The 21,980-nt window shown below is 31.8% G+C and overlaps 1 pseudogene; it reads left to right on the top strand.

The window, feature by feature from the left end:
• Window positions 1-270: 270 nt before the first annotated feature.
• LOC149231575 (triacylglycerol lipase OBL1-like) lies at window positions 271-15,314 on the top strand (annotated as a pseudogene).
• Window positions 15,315-21,980: the final 6,666 nt, after the last annotated feature.

The following is a 21,980-nucleotide window of genomic DNA, read 5'->3' as shown; positions in this document are numbered from 1 at the left end:
TAGTGTGTCATTTTGTGAGGGGAATAATAGTTAATGTGGTATTTATTTATAGACATGATTTGATGGTTATATGCTTATAACTAATGCATGTGTAGTGTTGTTAAAGGAAGCATGTTGCAATATTTTTTTTACATTTCATGAATGTACATGAATAAATGGTGAAGCATCACTAGTATATATTTATGAATTGGTTTGATTAATACTTTATCTAATCATGATATCAAAGGTTGATGACAATAGTTACGAGAAGAGGTTGCGACATAGGCAAAGATGGGTTATGTTTACGGTTATGCAGGTAAAGAATTAATGGTCCATGCAGATAAGTGCAAGTTGCAGGATGGTCCATTGATGGAACAATCAGGCCATAAAGATATAAATATTGAATATTTGTGGGTAAATGATATCATGATCATTGTAATAGATTTTAGCTAGATATTTTATATTTAAATGATATTTCCTTGTAATATTTTATGACAATGGTTAAGGGATGGACCCTCTTATAAGCCATTGAGTGAGGGGTGAACACTCTCATAAGCATTTAATAATAAAATCAAATGTTTGCTCGTTTTCACCTTACAGGGTTTTTGGGAGATATTTATGTTTAATTATGTGATTTATTATTGTGTCAGTTTGATGATGTTGATTCCTTGCATGATGTGGCATTTATAATATCAAATATGTGATTAACTAATATAGTTAAAGAAATCATAAAAATGATGCAAGGTTACATCAGAAAGTTTATGTTAATATGCTACAATAGTGGTTGTTAGGGGTTATGTAACTTACTATTCCTTTACTAAAGTTACTCTATGTAATGATGAAAATTCTACCTAATATTTAATGACCAAGTAGTGATTTGGATATTTTGTAACTCCATGCATTTTCATGCGAGGTTACTTGGCAATGTTACACATTTTTATTTAATAAATGATATAAAACTTTAACAACAACCTCATAAATTATATATACCTATGGCCTTTATTTTATTATAAACTTTTATAAATATAATTATTTTGAATTTTGAATTATAATATTTAATCATTTATTGAAAATTTGAAATTTTTAATCACTTTTATTTAATAAATTATATACAATTTTCGTCACAACCTCATAAATTATATATACCTCTACCCATTGTTATACGACGACTAGGAAACTAATTAATCTATTGTTAATAATTTAGTTGGGTTACTTTTAAAAATAGTTAAATAATTAATGTTTATAGATTGTGATTTTTTTTTCTAATTTTTATTTAAATAATTTTATTTTTAATATATATTTATACAAGGGAATGTGTGAAGATGGGTTACACTTTTGAGCCAATTGCGGCAATGAAATTTCAAAATTTTACATTTTTATCGAATTGAAGCCCTCAAAATGCATATAAGCATTGTGAATTTTGATTTGGAGTAAAAACACAATTTGTGGATAATTATCTTGTTGTCCTAATGATATTTTTTGCAAAAGAAATTTAGTGTCCTTGTCAACTTTCAATTCAATGAAATGCTTATCTTTGTAAAATTCCACACATTTTAAAAGGTATGTGTGTGTTCACATAGCATAACTTAGTCTAAAGTGTGTGTCTCTCTCTCTCTCTGTATATATATATATATATATATATATATATATATATATATATATATATATATATATATATATATATGTCTGTGTGTGTGTGTATGTGTGTGTGTGTGTGTGTGTAAGTTATGCATAGTACAAATTTTATTTTCATGTAAATTTATATTTTTTATTATTTTTTGAAGTTGGAAAAGTAATATTTCAATTGCATCTTACAAACACATGTGCTCACATAAAAATAAATAAAAAAAATCAACTATGTAAATAAATTCAAAAACCAAGGGTACCCTTTTGAAGAGGACTTGTAAACGAAGATAATGGTATTTTTTGAAATGTTTTCATTCTATATATTTTATGTTATTGATTTTTTATTTGGCCACATTAAAACTATCCAAACAAATTCAAGAATTATGTTTAAAAGAAATTAGATGAAAAATGTCATATGAATTCAAAAATTTCAAACTCATATGCCATTGCATTAACAAATCCAACATGATCAACTTCGCCACTAAAAGACATTTTTTTCCTGATGTCAGCGAGGGTACAAAATGGTGTTGCAGAGAAATATCCTGAAGGGGTGTTAAAACTATGTTTTTTAGGACATCAATAGATCTATCAAGCACTTAAAATGCTTAATTGAGCACCTGAAATAAAATTTCAAATAACTCGATCGAGGGTTTAAGAAACTCTCCATTGATCCATTAGTGTGGTTAATCAGGGGCTCAATCGAGCTATGAGCTTGATCAAGCTATTTATCTTGTAGCTCAATTAGGCCATTTCATACTTAACCAACCATCAACCGCTCACTATCTATATTAATTCCATTGATGGAAAAGCTACAGACCTAAGAGCTCGATCAAGTTCTTGCTTCCACCCCAAAAAAAGCAAAACAAATCTAAATGTGCATGCATAAAAAGATAAAAACAAACATTCATTCATAGAAAAATAACATAACATGGAAATTACACAAGAATTCACAAAATACATGTGAAATTAGATATTTTGATCTTGAAAAGGAGATAAAGTGCCAAGCATAGAGGAAGTGCGATAAAAAGCTAAAGTAAGAATGAGAAAATATGACAGGCATTGAGAGAACAACAAGATTATGCAATTCAACAAATTCATGCAAATATAGGTAATTCAAGTTGTCTCACTTCTCATATTACGTGCTCCATACTGTATGCATTAGTAAATATGATTCAAAACAAGAAAAAAATGGAGAATGAAACCATAGAACTAACATAAAATAAGCATTTGGAGTAATACCATGTAGTTAAAAATTAAGATGTAACAACAACTAAAGGAAAATCACTTGGTGTTATTAATGGTTCATTGGAATTTTCTAAAACCACTTGTATTCATGCAAATTATGAACCACCTTCGAATTGTAATGGTTTAGGATAACCCACAAAAACTGAGAATGTGATTTAACCAAAGAAAATCGTTACCATTTTTCATATGTTATTTACATGAATTATGATTCATGGCAGTAGTTACAAGAGGGATTAGCAAAAAGGTTGTCACGTGGGTGCTCCAAATCCTATAAACATTAGTTTTATTGAATATTGATATACTTGTAGGAGTTAAAATAGATAAAATGTGTCAATATCTAAAAGGAGCAAGAGCATCCCTCCTTACATTGTGTATGATTAGAAGACATTCTTTTTCATAATGTGATTCAAGAAAATGGTTGACGATTATTGACCATGGTTGAGCAGAATTGATCGTTGAACTTGGTTCAGCATTATTGACCATGGTCGACGATAATTGATATTATAATCCTAAGTGAATAATAAACCCAATGGATTGTGAAACCATGGGGATAATGCTAAACCCAAGGGATTGGTATTATAAATTGAAGGTATATAAACCCTAAGATAAAAATTATAAACCTTGAAAAAAATAGTTGATCATGCTTAATTTTCATATTGAGACAACGTTTGTCACAATGTAACATGTGATCATGGTTGGCCATGCTTTACCATGATTGAATTTCATATTGAGACAAACTTTGTCACAATGCGACGTAGTACCATGATCGGCCATGGTTGGTTTTCATATTGAGACAATCTTTGTCATAATGCAATGTTGCACCATCGTTGAACATGATTGGCCATGGTTTACCACAATTGAATTTCTAAAACATGGTTTGCCATAGTAGACCATGGTAAACCATTATGAATATTATAAACCCAAGAAATGAATACTAAAAGCCCAAGGGATTATTACCCAAAAGAAAAAATATTCAACCCAAGGAAAAAACAATAAACCCAATTGAATTGTATAAAGGTCGTGTATTTAAACCTAAAGAAAATTATTATATATCGTCCAATAAACATGCATGTCCATGTTTTTCCAAGGTTGATTTTCATTTTGATACCAACTTTGTCACAATGCAATGTTGAACCATCCCCAACTATGGTTGAACGCTGCCATTAACAAATGGAAGGGATTAATATCATAAATCGAAGGGAAGAAAACACCAGAGGATTAATAATAAAACCCCAAGGAATTATGAACCAAAGGTATATAAACCCAAGGATAAATATTATAAACCCTAGTACAAACATATCTGACCATGGTTGATTTTCACACTGAGACAATGCTTATTAGAAGGTGACATTTGACCATAGTTATTGACCATGGTTGACCTTTCAACACCACAACTATAAACCAAGCTAGCTCTAAATAATCATCGTGATAAAAACTGTTTTTCCATACATAATTTCATATTGGAATAACCTTCATCAAAAATCCACACTCGGCCATTCTCCATCATGATTCACCATCATTGACTAAGGTTGACTATCAACATGTATGACCATGATCAAGATCGACTCAACATGGTTTTTTTTCTACAATAGTCACAAACCCATGTCATCAACATTTAAAACCCAAAGCATATAAAGCAAAAAATAAATATCGTAAATCTCCAAACAAACATAAAGCCCAAATTTTAATACTATAAACCTAACTATAAATGACAAATGCATCAATAAACAAAAGGGATTGATACAAAAAACCAATCAATTACAAACATAAGAGAACAACATTGAATTGAAGGATTGTAATTAAAGGAAGGGAACACAATTGGGATAATTGAACTACTTGTATTGCTACACAACATAATGTCACAAGATGTAAGAACAAAATCACATCTAAATTGCAAACATTGCAATGTAAGAAAAACAACACCATAGAAAATTTGATGAACATTATAGAATTTTTTTTACATAATAACACCAATTTCAAATGATCGACTTAAATGATATTGAAATCGAAAAAAAAAAAGAGAATTTAAATTAAGAGATATTTTTTTATGTCTTAACATCAAATAATTCTACCACGAAAATAAACTTTAAATACTACATCAAAAGGAATTCATTAAATATCCTCTTCAAAAACACAGGCATATCGATGACAAAAGAAACACCAATTCAAATCAACAACATAGTGATCATGACCCTTGACCCTTTCCAACCAGTCTCTTCTAGTTTTTCTTCCATATTCTCTTTGGTGCACATGCAATAAGTATTTCACATCTGATTTCATTTTATCCAATATGTTGACATGTTCATCAAAAAAATTGGGATAAAATCCAAGTTTTCTATCAAACATTTTTTGAATATACACAAGAAAAGATATTTCTTTAGCAATAGCACAAACTGCTAAAGTGTAATACAACACATCATTATTTTCCATATTTTCATTTTAATGAGAAAAGGAAGAAAAATAAAATTAACACACACACATATTACTAGAAAATAAAATATCAAATAAATTTAATTATTTAATATGATTGAAAACCAGGAAAAAAAATGAAAAAAAAGCTACAATTTAACGAATTAAACAACAACACCACAAAGATAGGGATATGATAATTGTTAAAAAGCGATGTTTGAATTAATAAAAAACATCCACTACTGATCTCAACGAAAGAGAGTCTGAACCAAGAGATTCTGGCTCTACAGAATGCTCTACATTGTCCATGTTCATCACATATTAAATAGCACACACGGTTTTAGGGAAGTTAGAAGCATACCCTAGGAAATAGAAACTAATTCATATCCTGAGGTATCGTGAACCAATTCACAATTTTAGGATATTCTCCATTATCTCTAACACTCCCCCTTAATGGAGAAGCGCTTCACAAATATGCCTAACATCTCCCTAAACACTTCAAACTTAATTTTTCCAAGAAGCTTAGTGAAAATGTCTGTAACATTATCACATGTATTACAATATACAGGATGGATTTATTTTGATTGCACTTTCTCCCTGACAAAGTGGAATTGTGTATCAATGTGTTTAATGTTCTTTTGAAACATCGGATTATTAGCAAGTTTTATGGAACTCTGATTGTCGCATCTGATTGTTTTTGCATCTTTCTGTTCTTCCCCAACATCTTGGAGAAGTCTCCACCATCAAACTACCTCACATGTTGCTGCACACATAGCTTGTTACCCTGCTTCCGCTGAAGAAAAGGAAATTGTTTTTTGTTTCTTACTGCTCCATGTAATCACCCCAAATCCAATGATGAATGCAAAGCTTGTTATGGATCCATGGTCGTCTACATTTACAGCCCAATATCAGTATGTAAATCATGTCAATCTAACATAAGAGGAATCAGTATAAAAAAGACTATAATCTACAATACCTTGTTGATACCTCAAAACAAAATTAGCTGCATTCCAATGAATCTCAAGTGGCTTGGACATGTATTGACTTAGCACACTAACTGCATAAGACAAATCTGTTCTAGTAGTGGTCAGATAGATTAGACTCCCAACCAGCTGTCTATAAAGTGTCGTATTTGCCACTTTAGAGCCATCCTCACTCTGAAGTTTAATGTTCTATTGTAATGGTAATTCTGTAGCCTTACATCGATCCATTCTAAATCTTTCCAGTAGACCTTTGACATACTTACCGTGGGACAGAAAAGTTTGTCTTGAGTCTCTTCAGATCTCAAGACCCAAACAGTATCTTAATTCACCAAGGTCTTTCATTTCGAACACATGTTACATTTGTTGCTTTATTTCTTTGATTTGAGCAATAACATCACCTAAAATAATTAAATCATCTACATACAAAGAAATCAACACTATGTTCCCCTGTTCATCTTTCATGGTATACAAATTAAGGTCTTTTTTACTTCTATTGTAGCCAAGTTGCAGAAAAAATGAATCAATCTTTTCATACCAAGACCTGGGTGCTTGCTTTAGTCCATATAGAGCTTTCTTTAATCTACAAACTAAATTTTCTTTCCCTCTTCGGAAAAACCCCTCAGGTTGCTCTAAATAAACCTCCTCTTTCAATTCTCCATTTAAAATGTAGAATTTACATCTAGTTGGTGAATCATCCAATGTTTCTTAGTACCCAAAGTAATCAAAATTCTGATGGTATTTAGTTTAACTATAGGGGTAAAGGTTTCTTCATAGACAATGCCTTCCTTTTGTGAATACCCCTTTTCTATTAATCTAGCTTGAAGTTTGTATATGGTTCCATTTGCGTTAAACTTTGGTTTATACAACCATTTGCAACCTATGGTTTGTTTCCCTTTAGGAATTTCAACTAGCTCCCACATGTTGTTCCTGATTGTCGATTCATATTCCTATTCCATGGTTGTTTTACATTCACTACATTCATTTGCTTCCTTATCACTAGAAGGTTCAACTACATTCATCATACTAGTTATGAAAACATTTTCCCTATATCTAATAGGAAATGAAGTCTGCCTACCTGATCTTCTAAGCATTGGTGTAGCTTCTGACCTATTCTAAGTTTCTGTTGTTGGACTTGGCTTGATTACTGCAACTAAATTCTCTTCTTTTGCCTTTTTCCGCTGATCCTGATTGTTTCTTATTTCTTCACTTTCTTCCACCAAGAACAATATATCCCATTCCTCATTGTGCTTATCAGATTCTTTATGATCCTGCTCATGGAATGTGACATATTTACTAACAAAAATCTTACGAGTAGAGGGATTAAATAATATATAAGCTTTATATTGTGAACAATACCCTATAAAGGTACATATGATGGCTTTTGAATCTAGTTTTCTTCTGGCTTCCTTTAGAATATGGGCAAATGCTTTTGACCCAAACACTCTTAAATGTTTTACTGCAAGCTTAAATCAATATAATGCTTCATAAGGAGTTTTAAATTCAAGACTCTTTGTAGGACTCTTATTTTTCAAATAAATTGTAGTATTCAAAGCTTCAGCCCAAAAACCATTCGAAAGATCCTTACCTTTCAACATGCTCCTAGCACATTCCACTAATGTTCTATTCTTTATTTCTTTTGCTCCATTATGCTGAGGAGTATGGGGTACTCTGAATTGTTGCAATATCCCATGGTCTTTACAATACTTGATAAGTTCATCCTTCCTGTATTCTCCCCCTTATTCAGAGCGGAGAATTTTTATATGCTTCCCTATTTTCTTTTCAATCATGTTTCTGAACTGTTTAAAGTACTCAAATGTGTGACTTTTCTTACTCAAAAATATATACCGAAGAAAACTTTATGCAGTCATCAATAAACAGTAAAAAATACAGTGCACCTCCTAATGACTTTGCTTGCATGGGTCCACAAAGATTTGTGTGCACTAATTCAAGTATGTCTCTCTCTTTCTTCTCTACTTGAATAGGGAATTCATCTCTATGCATATTTCCTAATGTACAGGCATCACAACCATTATGCACTTGTTTTAAGATAGGAAGATCTCTTACCATTTCCTTTTTCTGAAGTAACAGAAAATAACCATAGTTGATATGACCAAATCTATGATGCCACATCTCTTCTAGAGTCAAACTCGCTTCTGTCAAAGCTCGAACTGGTGTTGGTATTACATCCAATTTGTACAGACCTCCTGTTTGAATTCATGTAGCAATAGTCTTCATGCCATCTAATAGATTTTTAATATAACAATTAGATTTAAAAAATTCAAGTTTAAGATCTTGATCTATAATCATGGATACAAAAATCAAGTTCTTTGTTACACCGAGCACATACATGACATTATGAATTTTTCTTACAGTACCATTAGGTAAAATGACAGAAAATGTTCCACAACCTTTGATCTGATGACTTCTGTCATCACCTAGGTAGATTTGTGCTAAGAGTTGATTTCTTTAAAATCTTCAAACCATTTCTTGTTCCCCTCATATGTGTTGATGCTCTCGAATCTATGTCCCAGATGTCTGCATCAACATTCTCATCAAAGTCTACCATGAACAATATGAAGTTCTGCTCATGATTATCGTTTGCTACATGACCTGCATGTCGTTTCTTCTTCTGTTGTTGTTCATGATATTTCTTCTTCCTACACTCCCTAGTGACATGACCAAGTTTTCCACAGTAAAATCATTTATTTTCATATTTGCTTCTATTCAGATGCAAACCTTGAGTATGATTTGGTATTTTCTGTGAGTTTCCTCTGTTTTGTTGTTGCGGATTTCCCTTTCCTTTGAAGAAGCTCTTTTTCGCCATCAATGCAAGATCTGCACTCTGGGGCTTCATAGTCAATCTTCTTTCTTTGTCTTGCATTAATATTCCTATGAGTTCTTCAAACTTTTGGGTTTTCTCTCTCGCATTTATCCTAGTGATAAACATTTGGTAGTCATCGGTCACATCGTTCATGGAAATTGTTACTAGATATGTATCTGCAACTATTTCACCAATGTCTACCAATTTGTTCTTTAGATCTTTGATCCTTGCTATGAAGGCAACAATTGTTTCATTCTCCTCCATCTTCAGGGATAAAATCTCGCTCTTGAGGAACAAAAGATGATTTTTATTCCTGATCTCATGCAAATCCTTAAATATTCCCCAAATTTCACTTGCTCATTTATGTTCTCTGATATGTGTTATGATGCAGTCTTTCACTGACATCTTTAACAACTTCCTTGCTTTATCTTCTCGCTTCTCCTAATCTGGGATCAATGCTGATCCAACTACCGGCTTCTACTCATCCCTATTTGCAATCATCCAAGCACTCTGCACTTCTAACAAAGTCACATAATTGGAGCCATCGATCTTGTTATGCTCATTCAAGTATGCTTCAATCATTTGATTATTCATCTTGGCGATTAAAAAAATTTGACAGGTAAATATATATATATATATATATATATATATATATATATATATATATATATATATATATATATATATATATATATATATATATATATATATATATATATATGTTAGATCTACCCGAGATCTATGTCAAAGACAGAAATTGCTAATCTCTGCAGGTCTGATTTTTGGTATTTTCAATAGCCTCTAGCACTGGCTAATCCCTTACAGTCTGCATGGCCTCTCCACGGGGCCTCCGGGCAAGTCTCCACCAGATTGCGTGCTCTCCATAGCAGTCCTTTGAGGAACAACGTATAGGGTCGTCGAAGCCTTCTCTCGGCAAACCTCAGCCTCCACGCAACCTTCTCTCGGCATCCACTTCCAAGACACAGTGCCCCTTTTATTGTTTGCATGGTCAGTGCGATTAGCCAACATGCATTCACAACAGTCGGCACAATTATTGAACATAGATTCGTGACAGTCATCCAAAATAAAATCACGTGAAGTTTCACAATGGGATCAACACGATTTTTCCCCCCAAACAACACAATGATTTTGCCTTAAGTGCTTCGGGAAAATCCTTCACTCAACAAATAGGTTTCTCAACCCTGTTGCTATGATACCATGTTAAAAAGTGATGTTTGAATTAATAAAAAAACATCGACTGGTCAGCTCTATGAAAGAGAGTTTGAACCCGGAGAGTCTGGCTCTGTAGAACGCTTTACGTTGTCCATGTACATCACACATTAAATAGCACACACGGTTTAGGGAAGTTAGAACCATACCCTAAGAAATATAAAATAATTCTTATCTTGAGGTACGATGAACCAATTCACTATTCTAGGGTATTCTCCATTATCTCTAACAATAATATAGATAAAGAAGGATCATACAAGTTTTAGGTTTAAATGACAAGGTCCATGCTCAAAACCGTCACTCGATGAAATGTTTGAGTAAAATTGTTTTAAATTTTGGATTTTTTTTTTATTTTTTATTTTTTTTATTTTTATGGATAAGTGCACTACCTTGAGATAGGTGTTAGACTCTCATAGTGAGCATTCAAGATTCTAATTATTGAAAAGTTTTAAATTCTCTTTTCACTTCTAGAGAAACCTTTAGCTTTGAATATTGGAAATGGAATGGTGATAAGGCTGGGAAAATATGTCATTATCAGTGTAATCAAAATATTTTTATATTTGAACATATATCTAGGCCCTTCTATGAAAGTTATTAATCAATGGTCAAAGCTACCAATGAGTAGTCACATGAATGGCTCTCTATTGATGACTTATTTATGACCAAAGAACATCTCCACGACAAGTTTTCATTAGCTAATTATGGAGAGCTCATATCAAATTCTCTCATCAGAACGACTTGTAATTTGGAGTTAGAATGGAGTAAAAGGAATTTATACAGGTGGGGCCATGGATATATAATGGTGGTTGTGAAATATTTTTAAATTTCAAACTTGGAACTAAATGTTCAAACGAAGAAAATAGAGTCAGGAATATGTCTACTATGTATGCACATTTTTCTCCATTGTACTTATTATGTTTAGGTTTGGTTGAAGCTCATTCATTTTTTATCTCCATGGTACTTATTATGTTGAGGTTTGGCAAAAAATTATTCCTTATGAACATGATCTATGATACAATATAAATTGGAAAAGTGGTTTGTAGATAGAAATATGAAGAAATGGAGGTGTTTTTGTTTTCTTGTATTATTGGAATTTGGATTGCTAGAAATGTATCATGTTTAAAGACATTTTTCATATTTTCTTTAAAATTGTTTGTTAAATATAGATTTTAATGATTTGTTGTTTGTCAGAAGATATACTAAAATCTCCAAAGGTGATGAAATATAGATTTTAATGATATGTTTTGTGTCAGATGATGTACTAAAATCTCGAAAGTTGAGGAAACATGTGATCCTAAATAAAATTAAAATTGTGATTCTAAATAAATTTAAGCAAGTCATGGGCCTACTTTGATAATGCTTGTAGATATACTAAAAGCTCCACGGTTAATGAAAGTTGTAATCCTAAATAAAACTAGACCATGGGCCTATTTTGATAATTCTTGTAGGGACTAAATTTGATGGTTAGTTTGGGTTTTTATTTGTATAACAAAGTTTCATTTCTTTTAGACTCAAAACTAAGTGTGGACTAGGCACAATAACCTAGGCATGTTAACTACTATATTATATTTACTCACTCTAGTTAACAGTGGTTTATCATGTAACACTTAAGCGAAAAATGACTCATTACTACCTATCAATTAAATGAATCACTTATTTAATTTCATCAACAATTCCCTTTATCACCTAAGTTATCAAACAAATTAAAATAATAATTCTAATTCATTGATTTCTAACATCTTTATAAACAATAGAATTTAGAGATAGATCAACTTTACAATGTAAGTTAGTCCAAAATAAAAAATAAATATCATTATAATAGAAAAATTTGAAAATCATATTACATTGACTAAAACATTTGTCTTGAGCCACTTTTAATTTTAATTCCAAAAATTTTAAATTAAAATTTTAATAAATTGTGATAATAAAATTATATTAAAATTAAAGATTTATTATTAAATTTTAGAACTTCAAATCTCTTATTAATGTTATTACATGGAAGAATGTATTTTGTTCCGAACGTATTTTATTCTTATAAAAATGAAATGAAAAAGATTAAATAAATATTTTTTTCACCGAAAACAAAAATAATAACTTAACACTTCCATCGATCAAAATTAATAGCATTTAAGTTGTTCGTCAACTAGAGTGCAGTTTTAGCGGCTGCCGATTGTGGTTTAAATTTTAAAACTCATTATATGATGCAGTGCTAGCCGATATTGGTTTGTGGGACCGTAAAATATATCAATAATAATGTTATATATGCTTTAATGTATATGTGTTTAAATATACAATGTTATATTTATATTTAATAATTATTTTTTATTGGCATTTTTTCTATTGGAGTTGGGCACTTTAATGATTTTACTAATCAAAAAAATTGATGGGATGGTTTCAATTGAATTATGCTAGCATATTCTCATAGTTGCCACAATATCAATGGATTGAATTCACACTACTAACTTCCCTGCATATCTAAGTCACATGATTAAACCTTGTTTAAATTAATTTTTTACAAAGCTCCATTAAAAATTTACTATGTCATTTGTTAATTGACACCTATCAAGATTAACCACAATGGGAAGACTACAAAATGTAACACACACCTTACACATACACTTGGCATAGTAGTGATACACTTGACATAGTAGTGAAAAGGTGTATTTCCGATGAGTCTTGTTTATGGTCACGTATGGACATTAAAAAACTTAAATTAAAAATAATTAAAAATTCTCTATGTGAAACGAATGTCTATTTAAATTCTTAAACGTATGGTTGTTGGAACATGGAGGAATAACTCTCAACAAATAACGTAAAGTTTCTTTGCCCAGTGTGTCATAAACCTAACCTAATGTCGATTTAAATTCTTAAACGTATGGTTGTTAGAACATGGAAGAATAACTCGCAACGTGGATAAGTAACGTAAAGTTTCTTCGTCGAGCATCTCATAAAGTTTCTTGGGCGTTTGCATTTTCTCCGTTTTCCTGCTATCTCTTCTTCAGGGGCATTGAGATCAGGTTTTGTTCAGTCCTTTCTTGATGGGGGCATTGAGATCCAATGTTTTAGAATGCCCCAACTCCATCAAATCTGACGTGAATCAGACTTGGAAAATCAGGCTTTCGCTTATATTGATAAAACTTATCTAGATTTTTATTGTACCATTAGCCAACTTGGGGAACTGATTAGAATTCTATTTAAATTTGCTTTCAAGAAATGGTGGATTGCTAAAAACACTCTTCAGGCCACTCACAGGTGATTTTATTCATCTTTTTCTTTATTTTATACGCAATTTTAAAGTATTAAGAATTAAATTTAAGGATTTTATCCTCAGCCAACATCATGACTTAGGGACTGGTGACTTTTATTAGTCTGTTTATTTCTCATAGATCTCTTCCTAATATATTGAAAAATTGAATAAGGAATTCACCCTCAGCCAACATCATTAATTAGGGTTTGGCTTAATGTTTTGATTTGTTCAGGCCAAAGAATTGTAATACCGAGAAGAGGGTCTAACACATTCCTCAGCGTCATCGACCTTCTTGAGCATCGAGTAAACTTGTATCATGGCGGAAGTAGGGGACTTATTGACTCAACCATTGAACCCGAGAAAAAGTTCTATGCAGGCCTTTGTGCCATGGCTTCAATTGTAACTTATGAAAACAAACTTGTTATCAGAAACAAAGTCACAGAACATTGAGAGGTAGTGTTTAGTTTTCATGAATTTTAGTACTTGTTTATTCATGCAAAACTCCATTTGATTTAATAAATATTTCAAATTGACCCTACAGATGCACTTCGTGGAGTTCTTAGACTGCTGGAACGGTATATATGCAACTCTTTGGCTTCAATAATCTATGATTCAGTCATAATATATATATATATATAATAATTTTTCGTTCATTAATTGATGTTAAGATTGACTTGTATATAATCAGATCACTTGCAAAAGAAATCAATGCAAGCCTTTATATTCTGTGATAAGGAGGTGGACGCCCAAATAATAGTGATAGCCTTTAGAGGAACAGAGTCATTTAATGCAGATGACTGGGAAACAGATCTCGGTTTCTCATGGTATGAATTCAACAAAATCGGAAAGGTTCATCTCGGATTTCTAGAAGCTTTGGGTCTTGCAAATCATTCACAAAACTCCTAGATCTTCGATAATCGTAGTGATTCTGACAATGTTGTGCCTACTGTTGGTATTGATAAAGAAGATATTGAAAAGCCTTTGGCTTATTATGTTCTTATTAAGAAATTGAAAGAATTGTTACAAGTTCACAGAAATGCAAAATTCATTGTGACAGGCCACAACCTTGGTGAAGCCTTGGTTGTGTTGTTTCCAGTAATACTATTTATACACATGGAAGAGGCGCTATTGGAGAAAATGGTTGGTGTTTATACATTCGGACAACCAAGAAATGCAAAATTCATTGTGACAGGCCACAACCTTGGTGAAGCCTTGGTTGTGTTGTTTCCAGTAATACTATTTATACACATGGAAGAGGCGCTATTGGAGAAAATGGTTGGTGTTTATACATTCGGACAACCAAGAGTTGGAGATGAAGAGTTTGCAGAGTTCATGAACAAGAACATAAATGAAACAGTACCCACATATTTTAGAATCGTCTACTGCAATGACCTAGTTCCCAGACTACCCTTCAACGATCCAATATTTGAGTACAAGCACTTTGGTGTATCCCTTTACTACAACAACTGCTACAAAGAGAAGGTATTTATACTACTACTCTTCACATTCTCTTCAACCAGAAAATCCCATTTCATTTCTGATACAATATTTTGTTCAACCTCACACTCATATTAAATGGTTTATTTTTTGACAGAATCTTGTGGAGGAGCCCAACAGAAATTTCTCGCTATTATATTTCATCCCCCTAAGCATAAATGCTGTGTGGGAATTGGTGCAGAGTTTATTCTTGCAATACACAAAAGGAAGGGACTTCAAAGAAACGAAATTGTCGACGCTCTTCAGGATAGTAGGGCTTATAATTCCAGGGATTTAGCAAATGTTCATCCATACTATTATGTTAGGTTTTGTTTCTTTCTCTGTGGAGATGAGAATAAGAGTTCTATCTAATGTTCATCCATATTATTATGTTAGGTTTTATTTATTTCTTTGTGGAGAGGAGAATACAAGGTCTTTTAAACCAGACATTCATAAAAGTAATAACAATATTTAGTTGAGAAGTCACTATTTTGAAAATGGTTTTAGATGTTAAGTTTTTACAACAATAGGTTTATATCTTAATAATATTGTTTTAAGGAACTAGGTTTAGCTTTATGGTTTTAGAGTAGTATGATTAGGTTTTAGGTCAGTAGGTTTAGGTTTAAGATTTTTAATATTGATATTCAATGGTTTGTATATTATTAAAATTGAAATAATTGATCTTAAATTGTTATTATAAAAATGGCCCATCTTATTTATCATCCCAAAATTTTAAATAAAATAAACAACTATGATCTTGAATGGACAAATTACTTATATAAATTCTTTTATTCTTGTACAACTAAACTTAATCTTAATTATTATATATTATTTGTTTGTGTTTCCTCAATCTTCCTTCAACAAACCATTCAACTAATAAAAACATAACACAGACAATAACATCTACCACAAATGCCAAGAACCTTGTGTTACTGTCTCTCCAACCACATTATAGCGACATGTTCATGTTTAAATTAGAAATAAAAACGCTAAAAACCATTTATACAAAACAAGTATTGTTAATTGTTTACATGTAGACAATACAAATAATGAAATGATGATTAAAAGGATCTCTCATTTTCAGACTTATTTATTGTTAAATATGTATTTTTTTTGAAGAAACTATATCGAGCTAATACAATTTCCATATTTTTAAATTAAATTACTCAGAAAATTAGATGTTTATAAACCTATAACAAACATGTAATGGATTAATAGCTTGGATCTTTCTATAAATTTGTAGTTACTTTGATTTCATTTTTATTGAAAATGGATATATAAACTTGATCTATAGTCCAGATAATGAAATGAATCATTTGAAATTTATATTATTATGTTTTAATCTATTCATTCATGAAAACTTACAAATATATAAACTTAATTGTAAAATTAAAAAATAACAATGCAAATACATAATAATATTTAAAATGGTGAACCCTGGATGCGGGTGGAAGATGAGAATTTAAGGTGGATACGATGTTGGCCTTGCATGTCGCTGAGCCACATGGTAAGCTGTACTTTCCCCTGTGGGAATTTAAGGCAAGCCTCTGCCCCTCAGCTGGCACCATTAACCCATTGTGTGAATCGAGAAATCCCCTGTAAGCATAAAAACATGGAGCGAAGATCTTTGCAATCCTCCATTCGACCTTTGAATTTCTCTTTCCACTGTGACACAGTAGATCCAAGCTCTCGAACTGCAACAGGTAGGCATTACAGACTTCTCTTCTCCGTCGACTTGGGCAATGGTCACCACTTCTCCTAGTCTATTCAATGATCCCTGCAAATTGAGGCCTCGTCCCCTGCCTCTAGCCTTGACTTGATTCCCCTTATTATTTACAGTATCTCCTCTGCCTCTCTCGCCCTGCCCCCTGCCACTTTGGCTCACTTCCCGCTGCAGCATCCCACTCAGAGAAATATGCGTTGTCATCATCACATGAGATGCAGGCGTGGTGGTAGCTGTGGCAGAGCCATCCACCCCCCTTTGTTGCCTCCCTCTACCTCGACTTCCACTTTGGCCTCCCCGCCCCCCAACCCTTCCTCTTCCTTCTTCCATGGCAGATATTTGGATATGCATAGCAAAAGAGGATGAGCTCGCCCCTATGAGGTTCGTCGGACTGACAAAGCCACCCAACCTACCAATCTTACTGCTACTACCCAATATGCTCAATTTTGTTATCTTTTCTCCATGGACAGACCGTTAATCATTCCTACCGTCTCAGTGGACTTTAAGGAGGTAGCTGGCTCGTGTATTGATCCAGACCATAACCCTCCGAAGGATCAAGTCCCTCCACTGCAGGACAATGTTCAGAGGGAGCCAAGCACAAGCGATCCGCAAAAAACCAAGGACCATCCGTCCATCTGTAGACCAAAGACGTCAGGAGGCAATGCCACCAGCAAAGCCAAAGGCATTCAAATTGAAGACAGAGAGCCACAGGACACTACAGGTGGCTGGCAAGAAGAGGATACTGATTCATGCGAGTATGGGTGGTGTCTGATCATGGAAGAGAAGCCACCATCCTAAGACACCTAGCAGTGGCATGCCACAGGTCACGTGTCAAGCTCGGTCTTTTGAGTTTTATTTTTTTTCTTTTTACAGTGGTCAATTTTGGCAGTTTTTTTTTAATTTTACTATGGCAGTAAATTTTGAGTTCTAGAACTGTAGCTCTTGCATGGGCAGAAGGTACCTATCTTTATCTCGTTCTCGGATTGGTTTCCCCACCTGGGACAGTCTTGATTTTAAGTCTTGTTGTTTTAAATGGTCATATGGCTGACCTAGACCTACAGAGGCCAGGGCCTCACTGTACATTATGTTTCCATTAATAGATCTAGTTTTACATAGAAAAAAAATATTTAAAATTGTGAAAACTAATCATTTTAAACCAATTTACAACTTGAACATGTAAAATTGTGTTTCAAAACTTATTTAAACAACCACAATTCACAATTACCCCTTAATGTTTGGTTCATTCATATTCAAGTAATTAATAACAAAATAAGTTTATAATAATTGAAAATGTTATTTTTTTCTTTTAATTTACTAAATCTTAACAATATATAATCTTTTGTTTTCATAAACAGGGAAACCAAGATAATGATCGCATGAAATGTAGATGAAAGAAAACATTAAATTTGAGAGGGGCCATAAGTAAATGAGTAATTTTCGATTTATATTATTAATATTTTTATTTAGGATATTCTTAAAACATACAATTTTCTGTTTTGACAAAATTTAATTTTTGTTTAAATTGGATAATAAACTTGCTATTTATTAATTTTTTACTTAATTATATTCATAATGATATTAATATAAATATCTACATTCAGTAAAAAAAAATTAAAATCCAATTTTATTAGAATATAATTAATTTAATATTAATATATTTTTATGTTATATTAGGTATTAATATGTTTGAAATTATATTAAATTTATAATTTTATGTTTTAATTTTTAGATTTGTATTATTAGAATTTAGTATTAAATTATTTAAAGTTTTCATCAATATTAGAACTTATAATATTGGATTATATTGAATTTTTAATATTAAATTTAAGGTTAATTATGGATATTAATGATATTTAATTAATAACATTAATATTACAACTAATATTAATATTAATATTTATGAATAATATTAATATTATAACTAGTATTAATATTAATATTAATATGAAAATTCATTATACATTATAATATATAATATAAATTTAAGTTATTTTAATTTTAATTTATTTAACGTGGTAATTTTAAATTATTTTAATTTTTTTGATGTTTTAATTGATTAATAATATTATTTTAATTTTGTGTTGTTTTAATTTATTAATAATATTAATATTAAGACTAATTAATATTGTTATTATGAATATAATTAACATTATTAAAATTAAATATGTACACAATTTTAATATAAAGTTTTAATATTATTTATTAATTTTAATTTTAATAATAATATTAATTAATATGAACGTGAATATTACTATTACTTGTAATAGTATTAATATTTATAGATATTAATTTTAACATTAAATATTTTTATTACATAATATTATTATTGTCAATCATGGTTTAACGTTGCATTGTGACAAAGATTGTCTCAATATGAAAATTATTCCATATTGCATTATGACAAATATTGTCTCAATATGAAAACAAATCATGGTCAAAAGTCACTTTATGACAAAGATTGTGTCAATATGAATATATAAGAATATATAGGAATATCGTCGACCATGGTCAACCATGATCAAGCATGGTCCAACGTCTCATTATGAAAAATATTTTATCAATATGAAAATCAATCATAGACAACCATGGTCAACCATGGGTGAATGTCACATTGTGACAAGGCTTGTCTCATCATGAAAATAAACCATGTTTATTTTAGTCTTTCTAATATTTATATTAGGGTTTACCAATGTTGGGTATATAATATTAGTCCCTTGGGTTTAATATTATTTCCTTGGGTCAATAATCCCTTCAAGTTTTAGTATTAATCCTTTGGGTTTATTATTAAATTGGGTTTATAATATCAATCATGGTCATCTTTATTAATCTCTTGTATTTGTAATATCAATCCCTTGCGCTTCTTTATCCCTTAGGTTTTTAATATTTATCCGTTGGGTTCACTAATTCCTTGGGTTTATAATTTTAAACCATTGGGTTTATTAGTTCCTTGGATTTATAATATTAGTCCTTTTTGTTTATCTTAGGTTTTATATACCTTGGGTTATACTATTAATCTTTTTGGTTTTTTAGGTTTTTAGTATTAATCCCTTGTTGTTATTAGTTCCTTAGGTTTATATTATTAATCCCTTGGGTTTATTAATCTAAGGGTTCATATTCCTAGCATATAATATTATTGATAGGGTTTATAATTTTTTACGAGTGTTTTATATAAATTCTTTGGGTTCATAATCCATTAGGTTTATGATATAAATTCCTCAGGTTTGTAGTATTAATCATAGGATTTATATTCGTAGGGTTTGATATTAATCCTTGTGTTTACAATATTTATCCCTTGGGTTTGTTAATCATGGAGTTTAATACTCGTCCTAGGGTTTAGTATTCACATTGTTACATTACAAAACTTGGGTTTAAGACAAGGTTTATAATATTAGGACCTTCTAATATTTAGTTTATAATACTAAATTTTAATATTGGCATTATAATTTGTGATATTAGGGCTTATAATGTTAATCATAGGGTTTAATATCAAACCCAAGGGACTAATATTATAAACCCAACATTGGTAAACCCTAATATAAATATTATGAAGACTAAAATAAACATGGTTTATTTTCATGATGAGAAAATCCTTGTCACAATGTGGCATTCAACCACGGTTGACCATGGTTGTCTAATATTAGTTCCTTGGGTTTATAATATTAGTCTATTATGTTTAATATTATTACCTTTGCTTCATAAGCCCTTTGGTTTTTAGTATTTATCCCTTGGGTAATAATAAACAAAAGAAACTAATATTATAAACCCAATGTATACAAACCCTAATATAAATATTAAAAATGCTAAAATAAACATGGTTGAATTAATAAATCCTAATAATAATAATAATAATAATAATAATTATTATTATTATTATTATTATTATTATTATTATTAATGTTGTTGTTGTTGTTGTTGTTGTTGTTGTTGTTGTTATTATTATTATTATTATTATTAATGTTGTTGTTGTTGTTATTATTATTATTATTATTATTATTATTATTATTATTATTATTATTATTAATGTTGTTGTTGTTGTTATTATTATTATTATTATTATTATTATTATTATTATTATTATTATTATTATTATTATTATCATCATTAATAATTAATATTACTAATGACCTTCGGCTCCCGCTCTGCAACCTGTGAGATCCGCATTCCGCGGGATCTGAAGACTGCGAGCGCGCTCGCTCTCTGCGAATACTGATCCCTGCAGGCGTGTCCGCCGAGGGCTTCACTCCAATCTGCAGCCGATCTGGTTGGATCTGCTAGCCCTTCATGGAGGAGCTGACTCCCCCCAAGGGTCTTCCTCCCCTCCTCCACCTTCCACCACTAAGGCCTTCGGATCCTTGCTGGCCTCTCTACCCAAGAAGAAATGCATGGAAGCTGCTAAGTTCGTGAAAAAGCTAGAATATATCCCTGAGATCGCCCTTCCGCCTGAAGGTTCGATTCAAGTAGCCTTATCTCTGGCAGATCATGCTCTGGTCAGTTAGTTTATAGGTCTTTGGCCTTTCTTGAAATCAACGGAGAACTGAGTTGCTAGGAACTGGGCTCCTCTGATAAAGAACAAGGTAACCTCTTACTTCCTCGGAAGAGGATACTTCTTATTTGAATTTTCTGAAAAAGAGGACAAGGATCTCATTTTCAGGAATGGCCCCTACTTCATGGGCCCTCAAGGTCTGTATCTAAATAAATGGATGCCAGACTTTGATCCGGCGGTGGATGTGCCTTCAGCGGTCCCGGTGTGGGTAAGACTCCCCAATCTTCCCATTCACTGCTGGAACTGGGACTCTTTGAAACATATAGGAAACACTCTTGGGAAATTTATAGACAAGGATAACATCAAAGGTAAGTATGATTGCGCCAAAATTTGTGTGGAGGTAGATTTGGAGGTCAGGCTACCATAAGCCATCAAAAATAATTGTAGGTCCCTGGATGCATGTTCATAAATTGGACTATGAACAACTACCGCTCAAATGCCGGAAGTGCCATGTCTACGGACACTTCGCTAGAGACTGCCCGTCCAAAGGGGTAGAAGAAAAAGGGAAGGAAGAAGGATGGAATCAGGCAAAGCGACCCAAAACCTCACTCAGGAAGAATGATAATGCAAATGCTAGAGCTCCCCAAGTGGGCCCTGCTTAGAAACCACCCATGGAAAGCCGAGGGAACAAATTTGAGATCCTTGGATCTGAAATCATGAATACGCAGGAGATAGAAATCCCAAAGGAGATCTCTTTG

The sequence above is a fragment of the Pinus tabuliformis genome, chromosome J, assembly GCF_031772625.1.
Source record: "Pinus tabuliformis cultivar Carrire ecotype Pingquan chromosome J, CPIR1, whole genome shotgun sequence".
In the NCBI taxonomy this organism is placed as follows: Eukaryota; Viridiplantae; Streptophyta; class Pinopsida; order Pinales; family Pinaceae; genus Pinus; species Pinus tabuliformis.
This window is presented reverse-complemented; position numbering and strand designations above follow the sequence as displayed.